Below are 17,442 nucleotides of genomic sequence, written 5' to 3' on the forward strand. Positions count from 1 at the left end.
TGCTTAACTGACTGAGGCACCCAGGTGCCCCTTGCCTTCACCAAATAAAGTATTTGGACTTTCCTACTATTTTGCCATAAAATTAGTCCTTTAATGCTGTATGTAAGAGAGAGATAGTGAATTGGATTCTTCAGGGGTTCATCAGTGGGTATTGTGGGGAGAAGTGACACCTGCACTAGTATCCCATCAAAACTTTCCTAGGATGGGCAACACTTCTAGCTTAGTGCTTGAAAACGAGCCTCATGAGCTCCCCTAATAGTTGATACATTTGTGAAGGTCAAGAGCTCATCTTATATCCTGTTGTCTCTAACATAGAGCCTAACACCTCACACAAGTCCTCAAACATTTGCTAACTTGTAAAACAGAACAAAAGAAAACAACAACTGTAAAACAATAGCCTGCATTTTCAGGCTTATATAATATTGAAACTAATTCTGTGCAGCTAATTAAAAGCAGAAAGGGGACATAACTGTGGATAATTGAGTAAAATTAAGAGTCCATTCAGCATGTTGATGTGCACTTACTAGAGCCTAGGTGGAGAGCTACTCACAGCTATAAGCCAACTGTGTCCAGATCGTGTGCACTTGTTGTTTGATTTGTGCTGTGAAGATCTATTTGTAGTCTTGGTGGAGTAACAAGATAAAAATTTATTTGATCCTCTTTACCAAGGGTAATTACAAACCAAATTGAAGTATCTCTCAAGTTCGGAAAAGTTCACCCAAACATTGCTATATTACACTTCCTATTACTCTCTGACTTTCCTGAGTTCACAAGGGCTTTTGTTCCAAGCAGATCCACTGATGTAACATGAAAGGCTTTATTCTAATTTTCACCTGGATAAATCAGAGAGTGTGGCACAGTTTGGCAGAGCAGACTTTAGTGCGATTTACTGTGTGAAATCTACCTCAAAGCAGATCATGAAAGCAAAGTTGCCAGATGATTGATTCAGAATTAAGTTGGGGTTTCACGTTTTGTCACTTCTGGGTTTCTAGTAAAAAAAACAAGTTTCTCTTTTTCAGTTTCACAAACTGTATGAAAGTCTGTTATTCCTCTGTGGCTTCCTGACTGCCACTAATGGCAAGATTCCATCTGTTTTGGCTTTCCTCATTTAACTCTGACATTTTGAGCTTTGGTTATTGACTAAATGACTGACTTGGGAGGCAGTCTCAAGTAATCTCAAGGTGTATGTGTATTCGTCCAGATGGCCTGTGTGCCTCCGTGTGTGTGCACGTGTGTGTGCAATGATGGACATTCTGAGCAGACAGGGATTATCATGTTTGGTATTCTGTTTTCACTATCTAAATCCTATCCAAGACAACAGGGTTAAAACCTCAGTAATTTGAAAAGCAAGGATCACCACTATTCTGAGCCAGTTTGGGTGATTTGATGTTTTAGTTAAACAGCTAAACAAGAGGGTATTTATTTGGCGAGGGAATCAGAGCTACTTAGAATGGTGGGCCATTTTGACTAGATTCAGACCAACTAAATGAGGTGTTTTATGTTTGTTTCCCCAAAGGATAAAATAGAGTAGAAAAGGTTTGTCCACATCCAAAATAGCTTGTCTCTTTTCCTTCAAACATCCTGGATTCCAATTTCTAGTTTCCTTTGATATAATGAGGTACAAGAAGATCTACACACTGAGCCCATCTTAAACATTTTCTTTTTCTCCTTTAGGATGAAAGGCTACTTTGTGAGTTGCACCTTCACACTCTAGTGTCTAGCCTAGTAATCCCATGGAGGTGCATAAATTTAAGTTGAATGATAGAACTGCAAAGTAGTAATTTGTTTTATGAATCTAGACACCATAGGTTTATATTTTAAAAAAAAGCTGTAAGTGGGTATAAAAGTGTAGATGGTCTATAGGTCCCTCTTTCCCTTCTAAACATAGGTAGTTTACATCTAGGACTTAAATTTAAGATCTTAGAGGAATTCCTATTTGTTTATATGTGAATTCTACTCACCCTCCGCATGCTTCAGTTTTCCTCAGAAGCAGTAGCAATGGGACCCATTCTAGTGTTGCCGGAGCCGTCAGTACTCAGGCTTGGCCTAGCTGCCAATGCAGATGTGGATTCCAGAACATTTGAGGTTATGGGGATAAATAATGTGTTCCCCACTGAGAATACCTTAGGGTCGTTTCTTGCTTTGAAGTAACCTGTGGTAAATTTCTTTCTATAGGTAGCAGGTACTTCATAAAAATAGGTTCCAGATTACTGGGAACATGCTGGGTCCATGTGAATTTTTTAAGAGTCCCAAGGCTGGGAGGGAGAGCAAGGAATCCTGATTGAATGTCAGACATTGTTAGGCGCTCTATGTGGGCTGTCTTTTCAAGTCCCCAAAATAGTTCTGTGAGGCCAAAGACTTCTCAGTGATGAGGAAACTCATCAAGGGGTTCACCTGCCTGCTTGAAGCCAAGGAACTGAACAGAAGGAATGCAATCTGAATCCAGGTCTGATTCCCAAGCACAGTTTTTCTCACTGCACTGTGTGTGATGTGTCTGCAGGTCTCTTGCTAGACTGGAGGGTACAGTCAGATCTCAGTACGAAGAGATGGTTTATGAAAAAGAGACTCTTTGAGGGTGATGATTGGTCATCATTTATAGGGTGGTAGGAAGGGGTGCTTTTCTTTCTTTATGGGGGGTAATTATTTTTACTCTATCAAAGGGTTCCAATGCTATCCTCTGAAGACAGAGGCTTCAAACAACTTTCCTTAAATTATAGTTTTAATAGAATGAAAGGAAATGTCATATGAAGGGAGTGCTTTCCTGAGTTGAAAATGAAGAAGATGCCTGAGCATCCACGCTGATGCTAAGCAGAATCCTCACTAAGAACTTTTGTTCCTTACGCCCAGAGGACTGGTTTTGTTATTAATCAGTAAAGAGCTAAGTACGTACATATAGATGATACATTGCAAATCATAAGACATACTGGATTAACAAATTACAATTGATCATAGGATTTTCTTTTTCCTTTTTTTTTTTAACCTCTGGGAGATATTTTGGTTTTGTAGGGTGTGGTTTTCACAAAAAACTAGTTGTTCCCTTCTCCTTCAGTCCTTTACACACACACACACACACACACACTTATTCTTAACTGCTTTTAAAAGATTCTTGAGCGTGGCTGGAGAGCAAAGCAGCATAGGCAGCAGGCTGATGAGGATGATGGAAGCAGACAGAATCAGGTCAGGGAGCTGGGTATGAGGACATGATAGGCATGATCGTTAGACAAACACTTTATAGGTTTTTAAGTTATTATCACGGTGTATGAAAAATTCATACAAAGCTGGGATGAGATATTTATAATGGACATTGAAATAACATATATTCTTCTTTCTGATCAGAAAGTAATACAGATATGTTTGGAAAATGTATGTGCACGGAAGAAAAGAAAAATCAAATAATCCCACCCGGCTGAGACAATACTCTCAATTGTATCAAGATTGTGATGTATTTCAGACCTTTACCACATCACTCAGAGGTAAAAACAAAAACAAAAACAAAAAAAACCCCCAAAACCCAAATGACTATAAACCATATATTATTCCTGTAGGTTCTGTCCCTGAATGGTTGTGGGAAAACAAGGTGATAAAAAATGCTGAACTCCTTATAAATAGATCCAGATTGCATGACAGAAGTCAGAAGTTTTAGCAATTTCTATTACATGCTGGTTCATTTTTGAGGGTAAACACTAATGAAACTGGAGATGTTTAGGGTACTAGTTCTGGGTACAGAAACACTGTTCTGCACTTCACTTGCTTTTCTCATGCTTTGCAGAAACTAGAAAGCTCATACCAGGCTGAAATGTTAAATTTATAATTAATGATGTTTAACTTCTTGTAAAGAATGGAATTTATAGTAAGTGAAAGGCCAGGAAATGTTGCAAAAGGAGTAAAACTATCAATGGGCAGTCAAGCATTTACATTTACTGTTCAAATACATTTGATTTTAATGCTGGAAAAAATCCTTGCACAAGGTATATATATATGTCAAATTATCATGTGTGCACTTTAAATGTTCTACAGTCTTGTCATTGATACCTCAACAAAGCTGGTGGGGGTGGGGGGGGGAGGAAAAACAAGTCCATATTCTAACCCTTGGACCCTGCTGATATACTGTCTTATACACAGCAAAACACACTTTGAGGATGTGACTAAAGTTCCAGCTCTTCAGATGAGGAAGTTATCCAGGATTAACTAAGCCCAGTGTAATCACATGAGTTCTTAAAAGCGGAAAAGGAAGAAAGCTGGCAACTTCGTGAGAGAGAAGTGATATGAGAGGGTCCTAGCTTGCTATTGCTGTCTTTGAAGATGGAAAGAGCAGGTCATGAGCCAAAGAATGTAGGCAGCCCTAGAAGCTGGAGATGGCCTTCAGCTAATCACTGTACCCAACTGAATTTTGCCAACAACCTGAAAGAGCAAGAAAATAGTGACCTCAGATACAGAACTTTAAAGAAATGGATTCTCTCTTGATGTCTCCAATAAGGAACAAAACTCTGGTGACACATTGATTTTTAACCCTATAAGACCAGTGTGAGACACCTGGTTGGCAGAAATATATTAGATAATAAATTTGTTTTAAGCCTTGAAATTATGGTGATTTGTTACAGCAGCAACAGAAAACTAATACACCCTGCATAGGGTTTGAACCATTTTGCACTCTCCTCAGTAAGTGGTGAGTCTTTTCCCCCGCATCTTCTCCAATAGAATATGTTGCCGGACTTGGAGATTTTTGCCCATATGGAGGGTGAGAAGAGTACCTCTGTGTGATTCTAATTTGCGTGTATCTTAATATGAATGAGGTTGAGTGTCTTTTCATTTATATTTATTTGTATTAAAGAAATGTCTTTTCATATTTGTTGCTTATATTTCTATTGAGTTACTGGTATTTAATCAAGGTCTAAGGGTTCTTTACATATCCAGAAGATGTAGGCTTTACATGTAATGAGAATTACAACTATTTTTTTTCCCCAAATCATTCATTTTCCATGTGGATTTAAAGGTGAACACTGACCCCTTCACTATTATCTCCAGTTTCTTTGAATTTTTCATCAGATTGTTGTAGGTCTCTGGGCAACATAAGCTAAAATACCAAGAGAACACATTTTTGAGGGAAGAAATAAAAAAAGAAAGAATAGTTAAATAGACTTGCTTCTTTCTTTACCTCCTCACCTCCAGTCTGAGTCACTGTCATGGCTCCTTTACTTTTTTTTTTTTTTTTTAGATTTTTAAATTTACTTTTTAGAGAGAGAGTATACAGGTGGGAGGGGCAGAGGGAGAGGAAGAGGGAGAGAGTATCTTAAGCTGATCCCATACTGAGCATGGAGCCTGATGCAGGCTTGATCTCATGACTCTGAGATCATGATCTGAGCTAAAACCAAGAGTTGGATGCTTAAGTGACTGCACCACCCAGGCACCCCATGTCATGGCTCCTCTCTAACACTTTGGACTGAAGTCTACGTGTAGCTCTCAATTCTAGAGTGGTTACCATCAGGAAGAAAAGGCTTTGTGTAGTATAATACCAGGATCACAGCAAGCACAGCATTTTGCAACAAAGTCTTCAGTTAAAAGTTGCATTCTTGGACTTTAAACTGTCCAAGAACCCCAAGTTTGGTGTTTCATATGAGCAGAGGCAGTGGTATCATTATTCACAGTGAAATGCTGACAGGCCCCTCTCTGCGGTGACACCAGCCAGCTCAGGTTATAATTATCCTTGTTACATCATGGCTTCCCTTGCTATATGCAGAACAAGCCAGCTTGTGCTTGGGAGACAGATTTGTGTTTATAGCCAAAGAATTGTTCCTTTCTAATTCAAATCAGGTTTGCTGATAGCTAGGGAGGGGGGCGGGGAGGGGGGAGGAAGAAAAACTGTTATAATTAGAGTATCATGAGGAAAAACAATAAACACATAAAGGATGAAGAGGTGATCATCATCTAGTTTGAAACAGAAGATCAGGGTGTAAGCCAGGCATTTCTGACAAGGATATCAGTACTAGGTTCATTAACTGCCCTTCCTGCTTTCAGAATATTTTAAATGTGGCAATTTACATTAAAATGGATTTAGTGACACCATCTTCTCATTACTGTCAGTTTACATTTGGGTTCATAAACTATAATTGTAAATAAAATATGCTTTTCATTACAATGTCTATTTAGTAGGATATGGTAGGAAATTAGAGGCATAATCATGATCTAAATTATTAATTCAGTGATATTTTTCAGGTGCCATATGTAGATTCTCCACTGTGCATAATGAATAGGCATGCAGCGGTTGAATCAGGTCTATATCTTCGTCTCCTCTTCCCTGCCTTTATGTTATTTTGTTTTTACTTCTTCACTTCCTCACAATGGTACATGGTAGAAGGGGGTTTCTCAAGTACTAAGTCTTTGATTATATGACATTATTTCCATTTCATTTCTCCTACTGAGTTTCAAGGGGAACTGTAAAAAATATCATACTTCCTCCTTGCCATATCCTAAACATTTTGAGAAATCATGAGTAAGACAGATTGGGAGATCAAAATATCAGCTTTATCATGGACAGAATTTAATTTGGAGTGTGTAACTTAGTCTGTGGGCCAAATGGACTAGAATTTGGTAGATTCCTGCTCTGTCGATAATGATGAAACTGGACAGCACAGGCTTCCTCACGTATTGGCCTGAATATCAGCCATCCAAAGATGTGAGATCTTAACTTCAAGCACCTGTCAATGTGATATGGTAAAGTTTTTGCAGATGTGATTAAGAATCTTGAGATGTGGAGATTTTTCTGGACATCAAAGTGGGCCTCAAGTACCTTTAACAGTGTCTGGAGAAGGCAATGTGACCAGGAAAGCAGAGATGAGAGTGATGTGGCCGTAAGCCAAGGAATGCCAGGAGCCCAAGATGCTAGAAGAAGCAAAGAGTAGCTTGCCTTGACCCCCCACCTACTCTCCTGAGGGAGTGTGGCTCTCCCAAATCCTTGATCTTGGCCCATTGAAACTAAATTTGGACTTCTGGCCTCCACAACTCTGAGAAAATAAATTTCTGTTGTATAAGCCACTAAATTTGAGATCATTTGTTTCAGTAGTTTCAGGAAACTATATGCTCCCCAACCATTTCTGGTAGAAGGCCTCCAGAGGTGCTGAGAATGAAGGCAGAAGTGCTGAGAGGGCTACTCACGTTCACTTCATGTGGCCCCTCCACTTTTTGTGGTGTGGAGTGATCAAAGAACAGGGAGAAGCCAGAGATGTATTTAGGGTAAATCCCTCTGCACAGAAACACATTCCTTCCCTTTGATTCATGGTCTTCCTTAAATTCTAACTGCAATGCTGAAGTAACTTTTGGTATTTAAATAGTATGGTCATTGTTAAGTTTGAACAAAGGCTAAAGTTGAAATTAGCTTCTACAGTAGAGAGTTTTGAGGTTCATGATTTCAGGGTCCTGGGATGAGGCCCCATGTTGGGCTTCCTGCTCAGTGGGAAGTTTGCTTCTCCCTCTCCTTCTGCCCTCCCCTCCCCTACACATGCTTTCTCTCTCTCTCTTTCTCTCTCTCAAATAAACTCTTTAAAAAGAGACTATATTTAACTATTTGAAATCTTTTCTTTTTAAATCTTTTACTCTTGCCAAAAAATCTGACAAACTAGGGAAAGTTTAGAAATGCAAAATCATATATAACAAAACAAAACCATTACCTATTGATCTTGCCTCAAAGGAGTGTGATTCATGCGGCATAACCATGTGTTCAGCATTCCTGTCTTCCCTTTCATGTGGCTTTCCTAATATGATGTGTTAAACATTAGCTTCCATTACAGGTCTAAATAAACTGTTAATTCAAAAAATAGTTGTTGAGTGCTAGCACCACGTGCAAAGAATTATTCAATTAACAACGAGGGCCACTGTGATGGACTTACTTTTTGATGGCTATGGTATCCTTTGGAAAGCTTGATTTAATTCATTTGGAGGAACAGGTTTCCCTAACTGGGCATAGATAAGTAATGAATAACATATATGACATAGAAAACATTCAAGCAATGGAGAATAATCATTTTCTTTCTTTCAAATGAAAACTAAATGTTGGACAAAATATTTGAACAGGCCATTTCTGCTCATTGAAGAAGGGATAAAAAGAGATGATACTGTTCTACTGAATCCTTCACATTTACTCCTTAGCCCTTTGAAGCATATGCTCGAGATCTAAAAGAAACCAAATAGACATTTAGTATTAGAGTATTTCGTATTATAAGCATTGTACTTTTTATTTTTTTTATTTTTATTTTTTTTTAAATTTTTTTTCTTTATTTATGATAGTCACACACAGGGAGAGAGAGAGAGAGGCAGAGACACAGGCAGAGGGAGAAGCAGGCTCCATGCACCGGGAGACCGACGTGGGATTCGATCCCGGGGCTCCAGGATCGTGCCCTGGGCCAAAGGCAGGCGCCAAACCGCTGCGCCACCCAGGGATCCCGCATTGTACTTTTTAAAAACAGGAATATGTTGTCTTCTCTATTTCTCTTTATATTCACAGAACTGTTTGGGAAGCTGTAAGTTGTTTTTGTTTTTGCTTTGTTTTGTTTGCCAACAATGAGCACTTGTGTTTTAGAATCTGGTATCAATGCTACACATAGTTGTTCTCTTATTATTCCATCTCTTTCCTACACAAATATATTTTAAATTCTTTTGTAAGGTTTCACTGTATTTTATGTTATTCTTACTATTTCAGAATACATGACATTTATACACTCCTCACTAGTTTTAAAAAGTTTAACAAGGAAAATACAGTATGGACATGCAGCTGACTTCTCTGACGTAATGTGCTCTTTTTAGTTTGTGGGGAAAAGATAAAGAATTAAATCAGGAAAGGAGGAAATGAGTGTGAATTATACATTTTTTATATTTGTTTTTTCTTTCTTTTCTTTTTGAGAGAGAGAGAGAGGGAGGGAGAGGGAGAGAAGAGAGAGGTGGGGGAGGGGCAGAAGGAGAACCTTAAGCAGGCTTCACAGTCAGCGAGGAGCCCAACACAGCATTCTATCTCATGACCCTGAGATCACGACCTGAGCCAAAATCAAGTCGGACACTTTAACTGAGCCACCCAGGTGCCCCATTATATTTGAATCAGTTTTGAATTCCTTTTGCCTCTAATTTACAGGGTTAAAGAAGTCTCACAACAACTTTGCAGAATATTCATCTCAAAATTATCATGCTTGACTACTGTTTATTGATTTGGTTTTATTCTTTATTTTGTGAATCTTGAATTACCCATGAAAAATATTATTTTTTCCTTCGAGAAGTCAAGGATTTGTCATTGCCTAGTTTTGTTTTTTGTTTTTTTTTTTTGCTAGTTTTTTTTTTACCATTCTATAAAGGATTCTATTTGTGCTCTTCCTGATTCCAGGGACTTGAAGGTATTTTAGTTCTCTCAACATCTATAATTTTGTTTGTTGAGTTCAAAATTAAGTTTTCACTTCTTGGTAGCAGTGTAGTTCACAGAGGTCACATAACTCGGAGGTGAGTGGCAGGGAGGCCATGCAGGGCTTGGTTCTTTTTCCCCCTTGATGGCCAGCTAGAAAGTATAAGTCACATTTCCTGTTTCCACTTTCATATCCTACTTATTCCTCAATCCACTGCAATTTGGGTGTCAATCTAACACTCCTTAAAATTGCTCTCTTTTCTATTTTGGGATTTTCTGGCCATCTGTTTCATCTGGTACTAGAATCAACATTCTACAGGAACAAGGATGTTTGTCTGTCTTATTTTCTGCTAGATTCCAGTGCCTAGCACAGAGAAGGCCTTCTAATGGTATTTGCTGTAGGAATGAATGTATAACCACACATTTTTGAAATTCTACTGTAGGCATCCCTGACACAACTCTCAGTTTTCTCTTTCCTCATTCCCTTTCAGGTTCTCTTTGCACCTGTCCCTCAGATCTCAAGGTTCCCCCAGGTTCAATTCTAAACCTACTTTCCTCCTCCTATGTACTCTACCTGGGCAGTTGCATCCATCCCTATGGTTTTAATTGGTACATATACATATACTTAACCTTCCCAATCTCTTATTTTTAGTCTTTTTCTCTTTTCCAAGCTTTTGACTGGTATTTCACCAAGTGGAGTTGACAAGCTACCATAACCCGAATCACTTGGAGCATTTGTTTTGAAATGAAGATTTCTTTCTTTTCCTTACTGAATAGATATTTATTGATCCTGAGAATCAGCCTTTTCAACCACCTTCATATATATTGTTGTTGTTTTTCCTAAATAAGTTTTAGATGGAGAACTGACAAGAAGCAGACTCAAGATGACACTAGTAACAGTGAACTGACTGGTGCTACAGGTATTCTGAGGAGGTAGTAACTATTGCAGGGCAAAGTCATGAGAAGCTAGGACTGAATCTGGGTTCTTACAAATAGGAACCCCAAATTGTTTCCCAAATATCCATTTCCCTTCATCCAAAGCTTTAACCCCTCAGTTTGATCCATGATCACCTCCCAGGTAAACTGTGGAAATGATAATTATAATGACACTCACCATCATGAAAGAACAAAGATGAAGGAGAGAAAGAAGCTGATTTCACAATGATGTCTAACATTTATTGAACACTTAAAATGTGTGAGACTCCTCTACATACTTCATAACTACCCTAAAAGGAAGATAACTAATACCCTTCTTCCCCTCGTTGCTCCCTATAATCTAACTTCCATGCAACAGCCGATTTAAAAAATATAAGTCAGGTGATAGCTCTCTGGACTCCCAGCACATGTATATGAATCCTCTTGGGGCTCACTACTGCACTTAGAAAAATCTAAGCTGTTGTGACTCACATTTCTCTCTGATCTCTTTCTTCATTCTCCATCTGGTTCACCCCACTGGCCCTTCTTCCTTCAAATGCCCTATGTCTGTGGCTGCCTTGAAGTCTCAGCCCTTACCCTTTGCTAGGGTTCTCTTCCTCCCTGTTGCCTCTGGTTTGCTTCTTCCCATTAATGTCCAACATAAATCGTCCCCTCGTCAGCACCTGCTTCCTGATGTAAAGTAATCCCCCAGGCTCCCTCTATCAGTGCACCCGTTTTTTTCCTTCTTAGTATTTAATATTCTCTAATGTTATCTTCTTTACTCTTTTATGTACTCATTTATTGATCCTTCCTACTCCATTGAACTGGTGTCTCTTTTCCATTTCTGTCTTTCTTACCTGCCTTGTAGTGTTTATCCACAGTAGACACTCACTGGATGTTTGTTGAATTGGTAAATGAATAGTAAGAAAATGTTCAGACAGATGAGGAAAGTGTGTGATTGTCTGGGGTACTGACATGTATGAAGTGCTGAGAATTGTTATTTGGGGGCACAAAGAATAAATGTACAGGATACAATTGTTCCTTTCTTCAGTGATTTACAACATTTAGGAAGTGAGCATGATACGAAAAAATGACTTGTTTCTTCCTTCTTCAAAAGTAAGCAACACTTAAGAATTCTAAAAGCAAAAGTAGGTGGCATATATTTAAATGAGAAGGGAGCCATTAGGTCTAAAATCTACCCACCATTACCATATTCAAGAAATTAGGTGCACTCCAAAATTAAAGGTAGAAATTCAAGAGGTATCTGCTTCACACCATAGATACACAAATTAGCAACTATTCTGTGAATTAGGTGTTGACATATAGAATGCATAATGTGTTAATATTTAACTACATACCGTTACTATTTTTATATCATATTTTATATCACTTTTTTTAGTAGAAAAATCATTTACAGACAAAATGCCCAGAGGCAAAAAAATGGAAGAAGAAAAATTATTTGTCACTGGTAGTTCTTTTTTTTTAAGTTTTTATTTATTTATTTGAGAGAGAAAGAATATGTGTGTGTGTGTGTGTGTGTGTGTGTGTGTGTGTGTGTGTGTATGAGCATGGGGACAGGGAGAGGGAGAAGCAGACCTCTGGGTGAGTGCAGAGCCTGATGTGAGGCTCAGTTCCAAGATCCTGAGATCATGACCTGAGCTGAAGTCTGATGCTTAACTGACTGAGCCACCCAGGTGCCCCTGTCATGGGTACTTTAAGGACAGTTTGACCTAAAAAGAAAAGAAAGGGTACTTCTCTGTGCCCAATCTCTTATGGATGGCTATACAATCACATGTAAAAGACAGGCATTGCTAAGTGATCAGTCATTATAGTAAAAATTCTGCATGACTGGAAAAGGGCTTAAAAATCCCTGGCCTTCATCTCTTTGAAAGTTCCCAATTGTGTTTTCACCATGGGAGAGACTAACACACATTTGTAGATAAGGAACATACGGGTCTCCTTTTTTAAGGCTAGTGAGACTAAAGAGTTAATTGTTTATACATATCATTCATCATCAGTCAATTAGGCAACTAAAACCTTCGGGGTCAGGAATGTAATAGGACTGACATTGACAGGCAAGTTGACAGTCCAAGACCTGCCACCTAGATAGCAGGTTGTGTGAACCAAGCCATTACTTGTGGGGGCAGATGGCACAGAGGAAGCTGAGCTCCTGGGTATTCCTCATGCAAAAGCTACAGCAGTCCTCTGGAAGAAGCAAAGGCAACCTCTCAGGCACGTGTTATTTCTGTTAGCAACTGCTGGTCCATTTCACGCAAGATTGGGGTGTAAATGGGATCACATATGCTGAAGCAAAAAGAGACCTTGGGGCTCACCTAAAATAACCCCAGATTTAACCAATGCAGATACTGAGCCCCAGAGTAAGTGGGACTGTTGTAATCAGAACCCATATTTCTAAAGATTTATTTATTTGAGAGAGAAACAGAGAGAGAGAGAGAGAGCATGCATGCATGTGTGGAGGAGGGGACTAGGGAGAGAGAATCTCAAGCTGACTCCCTGATGTATGTAGAGCCCAACATGGGGCTCGATCTCATAACCCTGAGATCACAACCTGAGCTGAAACCAAGTGTCCGATGCTTAACCAACTATACTACCCAGGCACCCTGCATGTTTCTGACTCATAATCCAATCTTTGGTTTACTATATGGTATGTTATTTTAAAGTTAAGCATCTGACATACATCTCTCTTTTTAAAATACACAGTAGACAGAATTAAAAAAAAATCAAAGTAATGCCATTTAAGCACATTTAAATATAAATTAGTTTTTACAAAAAAATAAAAAATAAAAAAATAAATTAGTTTTTACTCCATTGGTTTTCAGCCAGAGGTCTAGTTCAGAATCACCTGAAGATTTTTAAAAGCACACATGCCTGATCCCTACCACAGACTGCTGAATCAGCACCTCCAGACTTAGCCATCATATATGTATGCTTTGAAAAAAATCATATGATTTCAACATGCAATTTATATCAACAATGTGGAAAATCCTACTCTTACAAACACTGGATAGGAAAATAAAAATTACAACATCCATAGTTTAGACAAGTATCAAACCCCCTCTTTCTACCAGATGTTCCACCACTCCAAACATCTTTACAATTATTTAGCCTAAATAGACTGCATTGTGTCCAGATGCGGATACATAAAACAGTTATATTTCAATTATAAGTTTAGATGGGAAACAGTGAGAGCAGAGAAAACAAAAAATCCATGGGAAATTCTAAAACTTCATTTCTGTCAAGAATTCCCAGGATTTCCTCACCCTTTATGGTATCTATTTCCAAGGATATAGGCTGGCTTGTTTGAGTCTTGTATCCTTGAACTACATTTGACAGAGATAAGAGTGAATAGTACAGTCAAGATAATGCAGCAAGAAGAAAAAGAAAAGGAAGAAAGAGTCCTTTACACAAAGGAAATAATTAATCCTTAAACATACTAGAGGGGTCTAGAATGAGTAGAAGAAAAACTGACCCTTAGAAAATTGAAACGGCAGCTGACGGCAGCTGAAAAACTGCTGAATAATACCTGCCCCCATTGTTGGTGAAGGGCAAGAGTTCAACATTTCTTTTATACTGAATTTAAGAATAATATACACTAAAGAAAAGTTTTTATTTCAGAATACAGCAGTTTTATAAAGAGGATTTCTGATTTTTTATTTTTTATTTTTATTTTTTATGGAGGCCTAGGCATATCCCAGAAGATGAACTGCCTCCACTATAGGATAAGAGTAAGCCAACTACCAACTCCAAGTCTGAGCCAGGGCCTGTGGTTTAGAAGGGTAACCAGTTTGGAAAATTAAACTAGTCTCCAACCTCACCCCTTCTTCATTTTGTCCTCTGGCCTCAATGTTTTATTTACAGGGATTCAAGTTCTCTTGCTTAGGGCAACAGAACAGACGGAGAGGAAACACAACTACTCCATGACATACTTGCTTTTCTATCGCGGTTTGGTTTCCTGGCAGCTATCAACACCTCTCGTTCCAGCATGGCATTGTGACTTCCAGGAGTAATCCAACCCAGCCATGACATTTGTTCCCGAATGGAATGTCTTCCTATTGGCGAGAATGCAGTGGGAGTCCACTGTTTTGTGTTTGGTTTCTCTTTTAACAGCCTCGTCTTTCAATGACATCACTCACAGCCCTGAGATATGACTGCACTTCCCTGGCTGCCTGATAGTAAAGCAAAGGTTACCTTCTATCTCACAGCAGTGTTGTCATCAAAGAGCTCTATTTCACAGATGTGACAATGCAATAAATAAGATTTTCTCCAAGTGTGCAGAAAGGCCAAAGCAACCTTTACAACGGGAAACCAATGAGGCTGCAGGATTCAAATAGCCTCCCTAACAGATAACCAGCTTGGCTGCCTCTGATACCCATCCCAGTCTTCGGCAAAGAGCGACTGCTTTGTCTTCAACTTTATCTTTGTTTGGTTCTTTGGGACTCAAAATTAGACAAAGAAAAAGACCCTTTTTCCCCAGGCTGGATGGGCAAAACACAGCTATTCACCAGCCACGTATAAATAGACTGACTTCATAACGACTTGGATTTCACAGAGACTTAGAAAAGTAATTTGATAGAGCCTTCAAGAAAGTCATGGTGAGAGTTCTAAAAATGAAAAAGAAACAGCCTGGAAAGCATTCATAAACCTTTATGGAAGGATTCTTCTGGGCACGATTGTATTTCTATTAGTTTGGCCCGAGAATACTTACTAATTGGAGTCAGTCGCTCAAGTCAAGTTTTTCATTAGCTGAAGGGAAGCCATTTCTTCCTTTGAGCAATGACAATGGCACTTCACCACAAAAAAATAGAGTTTTGTATGAAACTGCTGTGTAATTAGAAGCAGGCTGTCCAAGTATCTCAGAATAAACCAGCTACACGTGTTACAGCAGGTAGAAATTACCAGCTTCCCTTCCTTGGTCCATTTCATCAAATGTTTACTTCATGGGAAAAGGACAGGTTCACCCTGGAGCACTCTCAAAATCTCTTTGCAAGCTAAAACCAACACCAAACCCAGACCAAACCAAAACACTCCAAAGCCCTGTTCTGGTACATCACAGGGCAAGCAGGCTCTTATATAAAAGATGGGAGCTTTTCCTGAGTGTGATGGTTTGACGAGGGAGAGGTGAACAAAATGCCATCTGAGAACTGGTCTCTGCAATGCTGTATTTCAGAGGTGCTCCGGAAGTTGTAGAGGAAGGTCAAGGAGCGAATCTACATCACAAGGTGATTCACGGATGCTGGGTGCTCTGTGCTAATCACTCAGGTGGTGCTATGCCCAGTCTTTCTTCCTTCTGCTTACCCTGTCACCTGTGTCACTGCTGGTTTGTTCCATGAAAGCAGTCTTAGCCTGGGGCCCCCACATGCCATATGAAATTCCTACCCAGAAGACCTGATATAGTACCTCTGCTCCAAAAGAGGGTAAAGAAAAAAAAATTTTCTGGCACTTATCTCTCTTCAACCCCTTAATTTTCCAGAGACTCCAATAGCTGTTTTCTAGTTTTCCGTTTCTCCAGCTCTGTGGCCCCACCTTACTCTGAGGAAGAAGCATAGCCCAAGGAACAGAACATGGGTCTGGAGACTGATCCTGTCTAGGCTGTCTTCTAGATACGGGTCCTTGAAAAAAAGAATCGTTTAGCCCTAGAACCCTAATTCCAACATCTGTGAAATGGAGATGATGGTGATGATGGGTCATTCTGATGATAAGTGAGATCATTTGGGCAAAGTTCCACTCATGATGCTTGACAGGTAGAAGGGAAGCAGTGCCCATCATTGCCTTCCCCTTTCGTGAGATTCCCCTACTTTTTGTGGGGCATCATTCCCTAATTAATACATATATTTTGGAAGGTGAAGATACTGAGGCCAGGCAGTTGAGAAAGGACAGAGAGATCTTTTGACATTGATTCTGGTGTGTGTTTCCTTCTAAGATCTGAGTATCTGAATGGCAGCTAGCAATACAGGAGAGGGTGCTCACATTATTCCACTTGAGATTTGAATTTTGAACTGGGTTAAAGGGAAGTGGAGGCAGTCTCTTGGTTAGCAAACAGTCACTTCCAGAAATCTAGTATTTGAGATGACTTGCACCTCTTTTTTTGGAGTGAACTACACTTGGATTCAGCTCATCCTCTCAACTGGAGCAGTACTCTTGTATTATTGGGCTCTTCATGGCCAAACGAACTGTCCATCCTTCATGGGGAAAAAATAGTGCTGCTGTTTGTCATTCCAGGCTTGAGGCTGAGTAGGTATTGCTGCAACTGCTCCATATAGAGTCCTTTGTCATTTTTTGTTTCCTTCTGACTAAGTGCCCAGGCATTTAGAAGTGTCAGATTCACTCATGGTGATCCATTAGAATTACCTGGCAGCTTTTAAAACACGCCAATGAAATTTCAAACTCTTGGGGTTGGACCTGGGCGTAGGCAATTTTAAAAGTCCTTCAGGTGACACCAACATGCCTCCAGGATTGAGAATCACTGATTTATACCCTCAACCCTACCAGGGTTATTATTTCATAATGATGCCACTGTGAGGTCTCCAACTAAAATCAATTTTGGCCTCTCACAGGCATATTTTTCCTTTGCTGTGGTGCTCTGTTTTTATTGTCCTGTGCTCCTTAAATTATCTTTTGAATTCTTTCAGTAAACACACCATAAGTTTTTAATAAGCAGTAATTTAGACAAAAATTCAAGGAAAGCCCAAACACTTACGGAGGTAAAAATTGGGTCCTCGAGCTGGTGCTTGGTGATTGAATAGGAGGGCTTCAAAAGCAAGATTCTGAAGTAAGCAAAAATTAAAACACAAAAGAGGAAGTCCCATCTCGGGGAGCATGCACTCAGGTGTAGGAGAACAGCATCCAGGCATCCAGTCTTGTAACTGGTCTCTTGTGTGCACTTCCGTTTCCTTACAATCTCATTTCCATACCAAAGCCTGAGTGATCTTTTAAAAATGCAAATCACTTCCCTGCTGAAAACATTCTAGTAGCTTCTCACTATAGGTAGAACAAAATCCAAATCCTGTTCCATGGATAACAAAGGCTCCTGCTTACCTCTGTGTTCCCAGCTTGTAGCCTTCTATGTGCTTCTGACTCTGCTCCAGTCACACTGGGTGTCTTCTGTTCTTGACTAATGCACGTACACT

The 17,442-nt window shown here is 39.4% G+C and overlaps 2 long non-coding RNA genes across 2 annotated transcripts in view; one reads left to right on the forward strand and one right to left on the reverse strand.

Moving 5' to 3' along the window:
* LOC140641256 (uncharacterized) overlaps window positions 1–4,857 on the forward strand; it is a 38,640-nt gene extending 33,783 nt beyond the window's left edge. Inside the window, exons 3-4 of the long non-coding RNA XR_012037801.1 lie at window positions 3,337–3,473; window positions 4,123–4,857. This is a non-coding gene — a long non-coding RNA (uncharacterized lncRNA). The remainder of the gene's footprint in view (window positions 1–3,336; window positions 3,474–4,122) is intronic.
* The window catches only part of LOC140641255 (uncharacterized), a 254,655-nt gene that overhangs the window by 119,560 nt on the left and 117,653 nt on the right, over window positions 1–17,442 (reverse strand). The gene's annotated exons all lie outside the window — the stretch shown is intronic.

The sequence above is a fragment of the Canis lupus genome, chromosome 10 (genome assembly GCF_048164855.1).
Source record: "Canis lupus baileyi chromosome 10, mCanLup2.hap1, whole genome shotgun sequence".
In the NCBI taxonomy this organism is placed as follows: Eukaryota; Metazoa; Chordata; class Mammalia; order Carnivora; family Canidae; genus Canis; species Canis lupus.